The following is an 11,986-nucleotide window of genomic DNA, read 5'->3' on the forward strand; positions in this document are numbered from 1 at the left end:
TATCGTCTAAGCATATTGATGTGGAATAGCTTCTTAGTGTGGCCCAAGTAGATTCAATATTCCACGTAGTTTTTTTTCTCCAGAAACCACAAAGGGACCTTTCCACTGCTTTAGGAGTTTATTGTGGCTACTCTGCAAAAGAGTGAGGGCTCTATCACCATCCCTTAGGTGCCGCTTCTTGCTGTTCCTGTCAAAATGCCTCTTCTGAAATTGCTAAAAATGTAGAAAATTTTAATGTACCGCTCGCGCATTCTGCTCGAGGCGTTCTCTTAGATCGAGAACATAATCATATGTCCTCTTCGTGTCTTCCCGCAGCTCTTCCTTTGTCCAGAGCTTTCTGTACGAGCGGTTCTCGCACGTGTCGTCCAAAAATTAATTCAAATAAAGAAAGCCCCGGACCCGCCTGCAGCACCTCTCTGTATGCGAACAGAAGCGGAGCGATGTAACGATCCCATGTTTTGGGCTGCTCTTTACTCAGCTTCCGCAGCATCTGCTTGAGCGGGCTGTTAAATTTTTCTGCAATACTATTGATCATTGAATGGTAAGGAGTCGTGCTGAGATGTATCACTGCCAAGAGATCATTGAGTTCTCTCATCATTTCGGAAGTGAAACCGTAACCGTGGTCACAAAGGATCTCTCTCGGAAAACCTATCCGTGAAAACATCTCTTCCAAACCTTTCGCCACGGTTGCTGAATCTATCTTTGGCAGAGCCACGGCTTCGGGATACCGCGTCGCAAAATCGACGAGAGTGAGGATATATCTATTCCATCATCGATGTGGGCGACAGCGGACCGACAATATCAAAAGCGACACGACCAAACGGAGTGTCATAAGAAACATGCGTCCCAGCGGAAGTTTCTCTCCTGAGAATTTCGGGCACGTCCTTTGGCAGTTGTAGCACGAGCTGAAAGACCTCTTAATCTCCTCCTGCACTCCATGCCAGTAGCATTCTTCCGAAACTTGATCTGTAGTCTTCTTAATGCATTAATTCCTCGCCAACTGGCTGTCCTGGGCCAGGCTTAACACCTGCGATCGGCAAGACTTGGGAAGTAATACCTGTAAAACCTCTCTGCTAGAGGCTAGATGATAGAGGCGGTACAAAAACCCTTTTAAAGAATACGAGTGAGAAGCGCCATGCTTGCCATGAAACATCTTTCCTACTTTCACCCTCACCCAACACGCCTTCAGTCACCCATCCTCTCTTTGCTCTTTTGCTAACATTTCATTGGTAAACCCCATGGGACCGAGGCTTAAATCAGAATTGTCCCTACTACGTCCGGAAACTTCCTTTCCAGCCGGCACCACTGCTGGGCTCTCGCCTTCACCGCTTTCACTGGCAACCTCGTCATTGCCTATTCCAGGATATACTTTAGCAGTGTCCTTCGATTTCTTCCAAATAATATCTGGATTTGACGGCTCACGGGCCTCCGGTATATTGTCAATTATCACATGGTACAATGGTGTCTCCATGCATTTCACCAGGGCCGTGCGAGGGAAATAAGGGGAAGTGATATAGACTTTTGCCTCGGGAACTTTCAGACTACTGCCATCAACAAGGAACACCGTAGATCCCGAGCCGGTGAGAGCTGCGTAAGAAACTAGGGCACTTCGCACAACCAGCGGATTGCTCCCCGTGTCCTGTAAAACATGCACGGGTAGGCATCGGAGCTCACCGTTTAGGACAGGCATGTTTTGTGCATCTGCAGGCTTTATGAACAAGTCCCACCACCACTTTATCCTCAGCTCGTTCAAGCCTTCCTGCTGTTGTGGACACCATTTTAGGCGCAACACTCTCTGGCTGAACACAACAGGACGATTGCTTCTGGTTTCGTGCTTCCTTGAGTAAGAACTTACATCATGCTCTGTCTTTCGACAATAAAAGCAACAAAGCTGTTTTGGCTTAGAGCTACAGTCGGCGGCCTAATGTCCAGGTCAGATACAAATAGGCCACCTTCCAGACTGTCTACTTGAGGGAACATCCTCCTCTCTCAGAATGCCCACCTCGAACGATTATTTGAACGAAGACAAGCTTCTTTGCCGCTTGGCCTCTAGAAAGTTGTCTGCTGCCTCAGCAATTTTGTCCAGCGTCTTACACTCTCTTTCGAGAAGGAAAATCGCCAGAGGACTATGACAGTCCTTCATGAACTGTTGACCACCACCAAGTCATGTAAATTATTGTACGTTGTAGCTGTAACCGACATCTCGACACATCGATCAAAAAGACAGAGCAAGCGTGCCGCGTTTTGTTTGCCTGTTTGTCATGCGGCTTACTTTCACGAAACCTTCATCGATATGCCTCTGCTGTGAACCTAAAATGTTCGAGCAGGGCTAGTTTTGCCTTATTATAATCTATTGAATCGGTTGGAGACAATCGCCGAACACACGGAGGGCCTCCCCAGTCAAAGACATTTTGAGTGCTGTAGCTCATTTTTCCTTGGGCCAGCTGTGCCCTCCTGTGATACGCTCTAAACGTTTGAGGTATGCATCCAAATCATCCCTGCGATCGTCGAAAGGTGGGATCAATTTGTGTGGGCTAACCGCTGCTGAGGGTCCCTGTGCGGGTTGTCATTTATCCCCACCAGCGTCTGTGAGCCTTAAGTGGAGCTGCAATCTACGTTCTTCAGCCTCTGCTAGCGCCTTTCATGCTAACTGCGTTTTGCTAATTTATGATTCCACGTTTTCGTTTCTAACCTTGCTTCCATGACGCTATCAATAAATTCATTCTTAGTAGCAAAGAAATGTTTGCTCCTTTTGACCGGAGTAAGGCTTCTCAGAAGGCTGCCTTTCTCAAACCACTTTTTCATCGAAAATTTTTTGTATTGTGCTTACAGAGCGGTTCTTGAGGGTGATGGGGCCGGTGAAAAACTGACGGAGTTTCACCTTTCTCTTGGCGTGCCTTTCTCTCTCATTTTTAATTATAATCATGATGGATATCAATGGTGCAAGGGCAACTTTAGCCGGAACACCGTGTAACATTTATTTTGATCTACTGAAGATGGGGTCAGGTACTCGTTTCTCAAGCATTTCAACCCAGATCGAGCCTCCCCGCCAGGAAGAAAATCATTAGCGGTTGTGCGAGGAGGATGCTTAGACCAATAGGTCACCTCTGCGGTCTCTTTCACTTGGCCGCCCTTCTTCCCGCACTATGTTCTGTGAGCGAAAGTCGACTCTGTAAGTTACAGCTTACCACGGAAGAATGGAAAACTTGTTTGGGTTATTCGCGTGCGACGCCTAAGCTCACGCTAAGGCGCATTAACTGGCGACACATCGCTAAGAGCAAAGAAAAAGTGTTGGTCAAAAGGGCCACATTGCGGAGCAAGCTATCTGACTGGCAATAAAATAGAAGAGGCCTTGGCTGCATCTTATCCTGGTCGTTTACTATGCCCCAATTGCGGCCATTCTTAGGCTCACCTGGAGCCCATAATGATAGATCACATATACTGAAGACTGGCCACGCCTCGGCCCACGTCTACTAAAGGATTTCGTCTAGTCTTCATCACAATTTCTTAGAACACTGCAGGAAGCTTTCAGTCATACAACGACGGCGATTTGCCTTAGATAGGCTCTTAAACAGATACGAGTGCAATGTTTGGGTTCTAACTCGTGTCTTTTCTGAACGAAATGGGTGCCGATGACGCACTTTATTTAATGTGGTATAGTGCACTCCTTGAGGACAGTTGGAGGTGGATGGCAAGAAAAGCCCTGACGGAGAATTTTAAATGTCATTTGATAAGTTGTGATGGCACGTTTTGGGCGCAAAAATTTCAATCATTTGTGAGGAAAAAACTGGCTTTGTTCCATTCGAACAATGTAATTGAGGATGGGATCTGAAAATATTCAGGCAGAGTAATAATGTTGAGTACACAAACCACGATGTGCGCAACAGCGCCACAATTTTAAGGCAAATATGAGCGCGTCTCTTTGGCATTATGGTACATAATCAACTCCACTAACTGTGCAGGTTTTAGCCGAGCGACCCGGCGAATTCTGCTCGTGTTGTGTGGGCATTGTAATGATTTATTAATGGTGATATCGATCGTCACCAAGAAGAAAGTTACTGCGGGGCAGCAATTTTTTATCTTTATTTGTTGTTAATAAAATAGGTTTGAATGCTATATTTCTTACCCTCGAAAATAGGTGTCACAGAATGTTTCACGCAGACCGATATAAAAGGCACTTGTAACAGCAGATTATTACATCTTTTACGTTTCTGAACATCCTCAATTTTGTTCTGCACAAGCAAGCGTCTTGGTTACGCTGAGCTCGTTTCCTTTTAGTCCGATTGGAAAAGAGTGAATTTGGGCTTCACGGCGAAGCAAAAATTGACGCCTTCAGAGGTACCCTAGTGTTCTCAACACAAACGGTTTACGAACAGCTCGCTGAAATTGCAGACCTGAAGGTAAAGGCAGCACTTTGACATGCCAAAGAGATTTCGGTCTGCGATGCGAGTGCCTATATGAAGCAGTAATATTTAGTAGCACAATACCACTTAAAATGTTCAATATAAAATGATATCAAACATAAACGTTTAACAAGACTTTTTATTCAGTCAAGTGTCTTCGAACATTGGATATTCCATGGCTATTCATTGCCATTTCCCTTTGTTTATCCCGATAAGACGTGGGCGGAACATCCACGGCAGTGTAATATTGGGATCAAGGCAACCACCAACAAGCGGGAAGTAGCGTATTGCACGGCACACACAGCCACTCTTGCAACTGTGAACAGATGGTTGCCGTGGGCGGCACTGAAACAGAAACGCACAATTGTGATGTAATCAGTAAATGACACGGCATTATCTACCAGTGGCTACAAGGACACACCGGCATCGCAGGCAATCATCGCGCAGATAAGGCCACGCGAACTGCCCACCATGGCGGTGACTGAGTGTCGATCGCCCTTTCGAGAGCCGATGCAGCGAGCTGGCTCCGTGCACTCGCACGGGAGATCAAGGTTACCTCGTAGAGTTACGGCCAGTTTTCGAACTGATGTTTACGGTCCCTGGGCCCGGACCTGAAGCTGCGGCTTCCATCCGGCCTACTTCTACGTGAAACCACTTTACTGTGTCGCTTGTGGCTTGGTGTAACCTTCGCGAACAACTACTTCTTTCTAATTGGTGTGGCCATGTAATTGGTATGTTATGGATGCAGAAACATGTGCCATCTACGGGCGCGACGAGACTATAGCCCACAATCTTTGTGAAAGCCCTCCAGAGAGTGCCGAGAGAAGTCTTTCTGCCATGCGCCGGAGCGCCTTGATAAATGGCCGCTGATGGAAATGAAGATTATCGGGGACTGGACGCGGCGATCGCCGGTGGTGAAGCCCTCTCAGGTACTGGTCCGCTTCTTGAGAACTTCTGACCTGCAGGATAGGCTGTGACTTCACCGAATGCTTACTGACTTCTGATACTGACTTAATTTTCCTGTTGCTACCTTTTCTTTTACCCCTTTAAATCTTATCCTGCCTTTGCCCCAGTACTGGGTAGCAAACCGATTTCTTCTCCCGATTAACATTCCTGCCTTTCCTTCTGCTTTTCCTCCGCCTCCTTTTTATACACTAGTCAGCTTTTTTCTCACGGCTATTCAGAGTTGCCCTATATATAAATATTGAAAACAGGCAACTGCTGGTGGAATGACGGGAAATCAGGCGCACTTAAATTTGTGTTTCAGGTGGGTGCCCATTCTCAACGTTTTGTAATTGCCACCAAGCACCGATGGGCGACCACAGATCTAAATAAGCGCAATGATTTAACCTGTGGCAAACGAAGCTCAAAAGGCCAAACCTCCACCTGGCCATGGCCATAAGATGCCCCTAGCGTCATGCTCTAATTTTGTTAAAAAAAGCTCATACGCAAAGGCAACCTAGTTTGGCACGATGGCCGACTGAAAATCAGCTTTCTTCAAGACGCTTGACATGCTAAAAGCCTTGTATTTGGTTTGTGTTTTGTTTTTGTGCAAGCGGAGGGAAGTTAATAAAATTTCCCTTTGAAAGTTTCTTGTGTCTGCGTCCATTTTTTAAATTCATTTTCTGCTACATCATCAGTGCTTGCTCAGGCGTTATTAACCCGTTACCCCACAAAACGTTCTGGTGCTTTTAAAATTAAATGTTCCATTGCTTGGAAAAGCGGAATATTCACATTGCTCAAGAACAATCTTATCACAATGTTTATCAGCACAAGCAAAGGCAATGAAAAGATTCGCCTTCAAAAGCAAGCTCACTAGATAATACATAGCGGTCTTTCCATCGTGATATGTAGGCAGGAGATTTAATGCCAAAATGTTTCACTTCTTACTCAATCTGCTCATTCTGCATTAACGTATCTTAAATCATTGCGTAACTTACACTGCGATTTGTAGATATGAACCTCGGCAACACAAAACGAATAGAAAAAGCCAAAACAGCAGTCTAGAAGAGAGACATGATGACGCACTGTTGCTAATTCACAAGAGAACATATTTGATAGCGTTGTGGAAATTCTGTGGTTTGTTTTATGTTGTACATAGTGCTACTTTATTGTATTCTATCAGTTAAACCGCAGAGCATCTAAACAGTTCTCACGGTTATTATTCTTTACGCATGAAGAAAGGCAACTATCTTCTGTGTCCGCAAACTTCTTAATCTCATCCACCCATTTTAATTTCTGCCTGCCGCCCCCTGTCACGCTTGCTTTCTCTTGAAATCCACTCCGTTACCCGTAAGGACCAACGCTTATCTTCCCTCCACATAACATGCCCTGGCCAAGCCCATTTCTTGCGCTTGATTTCGAATAAGATGTAATTAGCCCGTGTTCGTTCCCACTCCACATGCTTCCCCTCTCTTAACGTTACACCTATCATTTTTCTTTCCCTACCTCGCTGCGTTGTCCTTAACTTAACCTGAAAAGTTTTCGTTAGCCTCCACGTTTCTGCCCCGTAGGTGAGTACCGGCAAGATACAGCTGTTGCATACTTTCCTTTTGGGGGATATTGGTAAACTGCTATTCATGATCTGAGAGAACCTGCCATACGCACTCCACCCCGTTCTTATTCTTCTAGTTATTTGCCTCTCATGATCCGGATCAGCTGTCACTCCCTGCCCTGAGTTGACGTACTCCTTTACGACTTCCAGCACCTCGATGCCAATTGTGAACTGCTGTTCCCTTGCTAGACTGTTGAAGATTACTTTGGTTTTCGGCGTGTTAATTTTTAGACCCACCGCTCTGCTCTGCCTAACTCATTGATCATGCTTTGCAGTTCATCTCCTGAGTAACTCAGCAAGGCAATGTAATCAACAAATCGGATATTGTTTAGCAGCCATCGCAGTGGCTTAGTGGTTATGGCGCTCGGCGCGGATGCGAAAGACAGGGGTTCGATCCTGGCTGCGGTGGTCCAATTTTTATGGAGGCGAAATACTAGAGGTCCTTTACTGTGCGATGTCAGGGCACGTTAACGAACCCCAGGTGGTCAAAATTTTCTGAGCTTTTCACTGCGGCCTCCCTCATAAAAAAAAATGTGTTTTCAGGAAAGGTGACGCCGTAACTGTCTCCCATATGTCGGTGCACACCCGAACCGCGCCGTAAGGGATGGGATAAAAGAGGTAGCGAAAAAAGAAAGGAAGAGAGAGGTGCCGTAATGGAGGTCTGCGGAAAATTTCGACCACCTGGGGATCATTAACGTGCACTGACATCGCACAGCAGCATCCCTCATAGCCTGAGTTGATTTGGGACGTTAAACCCACTCAGACCATTGGCCATAATAAGATTATTTAGGTATTTTCACTTTTATCCTCAACTGTTCCTCATACAAGCTTCTGAATACCTCCTGCAAAGAGGCGGTGAATAGCATTGACGAGATCGTGTCTCCTTGCCTGACGCCCTACCTTAATGAAATTTTATTGCTGATTTTATGGAAGACTATGGTAGCTGTGCAGGTAATATAGATATCTTCCAGTATTTTCGCAAAAGGCTATTCTGCATCCTGATTCTGCAGTGCCTGCATGAGATAAAGAAGTTTGCGGGCATACGATGGGCGAAGCTGGCAAAGGACAGGGTTAGTTGGAAAGAAGTGAGAGGGGCCTTCTTTGTCCTGCAGTGGGCGGAGTCAGGCTGATGATGATGATGATCTGTGCTAGCCACAGGCATCATTTATCTATCGAAGGTCAATCGTACTTCAGTTCGTCTGTCGAGCCTTCTTTGATACCTGAATGGTACTGTATATAAATAAAACATTTTGAGCCGTTCTTTAAAAAGGAAGCAAAAAGAAGAGTGGCCTGCATCTGTGCTTCTTTTATATTGGGAACTGATGTAGGAAATAACCGCCAGATTTTTTTTCAACTTTCAGATATCTCTTGAACTTATGTCTTCGCGTATGATTGTAGAAGCACGGGCCACGACCGTTTTACCAAAGTTCCTTTGGCAGTATATGTAACATTATGGAGCACTGCAATGACCAATAATTCTTTGTTGGCATTGTTTTACAGATTTTAGGAGATCGGTTTATACCAATGGCTATGCATTTGTTGTCAACGCTGATATGAATAGATATGATCTCAGTTCGAAAAGACTTTTTGAAGATAGGTTACTTGGCGACTTCAAAGTGACACATTGGCCGGCGTCTAAATAGAGTCGACATTCGCTCTCGAGGGGGCAACTGAGAAGTCCATAGAGGCGAAGTACTCTTAAGCGTGTAATAATTACCACTTAATGCCGTTACCAACATACTGAGCCAAAGCGCTATACGAAAGCCAGAAATTTAAATAATACTCGCACATCACCTGGATTCTGGCCTTCAGATACAAATTTTCTTGGTTTGGTATCCAACGTAAGAAAAGAAAGAACCCATAAAAGCGCTCTGGTGTTCCTCCGCTAGTGCTAGTTTTTTGCGTTCTTTTGTGACACCAAGTTTAATTTAGAGCATTCTAGGCTCCACAAATCTGCTGTGACACATCTGTGTCAGTTTACATATCAAAAACATAGGGGAATGTCAAACATACGTTTTAGAATTGCTAAAGGTAGCGCCTAAATCTGCACCAGCACCACTTTCCTGCTTTACACATAGCATACCGTTCTTGATAGTACTGACCGGCACCACGTCAAATAATCAGAGTAGAGTTGTTACGTATGGTGTACTACTAGAAATTAAAGTTTAATTATTGAATAGAAGGAAAAGGAACAACTTTGCTGGAGGGAACGTGCAGACAGAGATTATGCTAATCTTCACCTGATGATTTTAAGAATAAGGGTAATAGCATTTATTAGATGCAATATACATGCAAATCCACTTACGAATGCGAGGCAGGACTTGTGTTCCCAGATGCCGCCACTGCGAAATAAATGGAAGGCAGAAGTAGAAGGTTAGTTTATCGAATTGGCATATAGAGCTTGAAAGAACGCAAATAGGTACTAAAGATACAGTGAACTTATCAGCGGTAGAACCGGTAGCGAAGCTCCAAGATATCGCTGAATTTGCGTAAAATATTAGTCGCAACTTTGCCTTAGGCACTATAGTTCGAACGTCTGAACAAAAAGGCAAGGTCGTCCTTGTTATATTAGAGAAAATGGGGCTAAATATTTTCAGTTTTTAATGTTGGAGAAGGAAACCTTGTATGATCTGCTTGAAAATTGCACGAATTCTCTTTACCCTGTACAACCTCAGTATTGTTTTTCTAGTTTAGATCTGCGTTCGGAGAGTAACGTTAGAAGTGTATAGTATTGATGAAAACAGCGGAGTCTTGACCTCGTTTTCTACGCATCCCCTCTTTGGTTTAAGACTTTAGAAATTACGCATACTTGATTTCGCTTTCTTGAAATGATTATTTCGTTATTCAGTAACCTAACTTTGCGAACGTTGACCGTGCTGCAATGCTTTTCTGGGCATTCTGGCGCATTTGCCAATATTGCCAGCTTGCGAGAAAGAAGGCGTTCAGAGTCGGCCATTTACCATGCTAGCACTCCTCTGGCTGTCCGGTATTATAAGTCGCCTAGGCTACAGTCTCTGGGGTCTGATGTTTAGTTTGTTAACAGCAAGAGCATTTCAGCTGGCATAGCAAAATTGTGGTCACAGTATTTTGTGCTGATTCTGCTATTCAGGTTCTCTAACGGCCCGCCAAAGTGGTGCACACCGATTTCACTGAATTGTGTATGGCGCATCCCCAAGCAATGACTTTGGCGTACTCACCGCTATATCTCTTTGTTTGTATAAATGATCAGGGAGAACAATCTGGGTTAACATTCCTGAGTGTTGATGCGTTTTGGTAGGTGGTCCCATAGTATTGTATAAAGCCGGTTATAAGAACCTGATAACCCTCCCTGATTATAAGAAGTCAGCATGCGTGTGAAAGGCACAAGGTTGCTATGTGCACGTCAGCTAACTGTACTGTTTTATTTCCTCCGTAACTCAGCAGTTCCTGGTATCCATTGAAGGGCTGGGAACCTCTCCTGAGGCATTGTTGTAGAAGTGGTCGATGGTACCCAGGTTGCGCGTACATATTACGAAGACGATATTGAGTAAACAATAATGTGTTCTCCGCTACTTGATCACCTCAAGGGTTCGTATGCTTTGGTTTATTCCACGAAAAAACCTCGTCAAGTGTAAAGGCTTTTCTTGCACCGCCCTCTGAGCAGGGATTGGAAGATAAGACTGATTCTTGTTGGATGGCAAAATTTTGGAGTTAAAACTTCATAGCGCTTTCCGTCTCATGTTCCGACTATATTGCAGCTCTAATGCGGACTGTATGTTAGCACTGACGCATATAACCGGGAAAATCCAGAGAACCTCATGAGCTTGAACTCAAGTTACTATCTATGAAATATGTCGAAGACATTGATCACCTATCAAGCCCAAGATTCTTGGATATAAATTTTAGTTATGAGCCGCCTGAGGAATATTGTAAGCTACTGTTATAAAAATATTGAAGATCATTTTTTATTTTTCCGGTGTATAGAAAAATATTTCATTTCAAGTTTCTTCATCGCTCGCATAGAGTAGTTAAGATTGTCATAGAAAACCAGCGGGGAACGTTTTTGACGACAGCAAAAACGTTAATAACAAGAAATGCAAGCTTCCCGAGGGGAGATATGCTGATATATTGATTGTTAAAGTGAACTCTTGCTACACATGAGAAATTTGCTTTCGTAAAGTACCTCCCGTCGAAAAATCCTATTGTCGAAAAGTTCTGGGTATGGTGGTTCAAAAGTTCCACATACATAGGGAAGAGAAAAGGATACTATTTTAAAGCACCGGAAATATGAATTGTACTTTCAGTTCTTTGAGCAGATTTTGTGAGACCATTTAAGCAAAAGGTGATACATTCCTACAGACACATTGATAAACTGGACATTTTCGCAAGCGGATCCTGTAACGAATATATTCCGCTATTGGGTTTCATGCACCTTTGGTGCAGCGTTATTTCACGAAATGAAGAAGCCACTGCATGACGAACATTAAAGGCCACATTTACTGGAGCACAGAAATTATACTTACATAGCTTCTGCCACCACAGCAACTGCAAAAATAATGTAGAGTATTATCATTGTGTATATGCTTCACGCCGCTTATTTACTAGAAGCGCTTCAGTCCACATTTCTTCGCTTTTATGCGCTCGTCTCAGGGGTGCTAAAGGTGGAAAATCAGACTTCCAAATCTCTGTTGTGAATAAAAGATCATACCGAATTTTGGCGCCTAACCTATGTGCGGATGGCCTTTTTTTGCAGCTGGTTTCTTTTTCGGTTGTTGCTTTGTCGGCGCTACGGGAAAATGCCAGAAAAAGCTTTTTTGACGACTCAATTGCCTTTGTTCTGTCGCTGACGGATGTTTTTCTCTTTGTCTTGCTCCACTCAAGAAGATGGGCCGTGGATAATTAACTTATTGCATCATGTGCAGCCTAAGTGAGGCTACGACATAAGCTGCTGCAGTAGCTTCATTTTATGCATTAGTTATATGGCTCCCTCACCTACTCTGCCCGTTTCCAGTCTCTTATCGTTACACCTATTATTTTTCCTTCCATAGCT

General features: G+C 44.2%; 2 long non-coding RNA genes across 2 annotated transcripts; one reads left to right on the forward strand and one right to left on the reverse strand.

The window, feature by feature from the left end:
* Window positions 1-4,524: 4,524 nt before the first annotated feature.
* On the reverse strand, window positions 4,525-11,546 carry LOC144121327 (uncharacterized). The gene is made up of 3 exons (XR_013312596.1): window positions 11,460-11,546; window positions 9,263-9,299; window positions 4,525-4,748 (listed from the first exon to the last, which is right to left on the reverse strand). It is a non-coding gene; the product is annotated as an uncharacterized LOC144121327 (long non-coding RNA).
* LOC144121328 (uncharacterized) lies at window positions 4,761-5,987 on the forward strand. Its single transcript, XR_013312597.1, has 3 exons — window positions 4,761-5,134; window positions 5,207-5,332; window positions 5,671-5,987. It is a non-coding gene; the product is annotated as an uncharacterized LOC144121328 (long non-coding RNA).
* Window positions 11,547-11,986: the final 440 nt, after the last annotated feature.

Source organism: Amblyomma americanum, chromosome 2 (genome assembly GCF_052857255.1).
Source record: "Amblyomma americanum isolate KBUSLIRL-KWMA chromosome 2, ASM5285725v1, whole genome shotgun sequence".
NCBI lineage: Eukaryota > Metazoa > Arthropoda > Arachnida > Ixodida > Ixodidae > Amblyomma > Amblyomma americanum.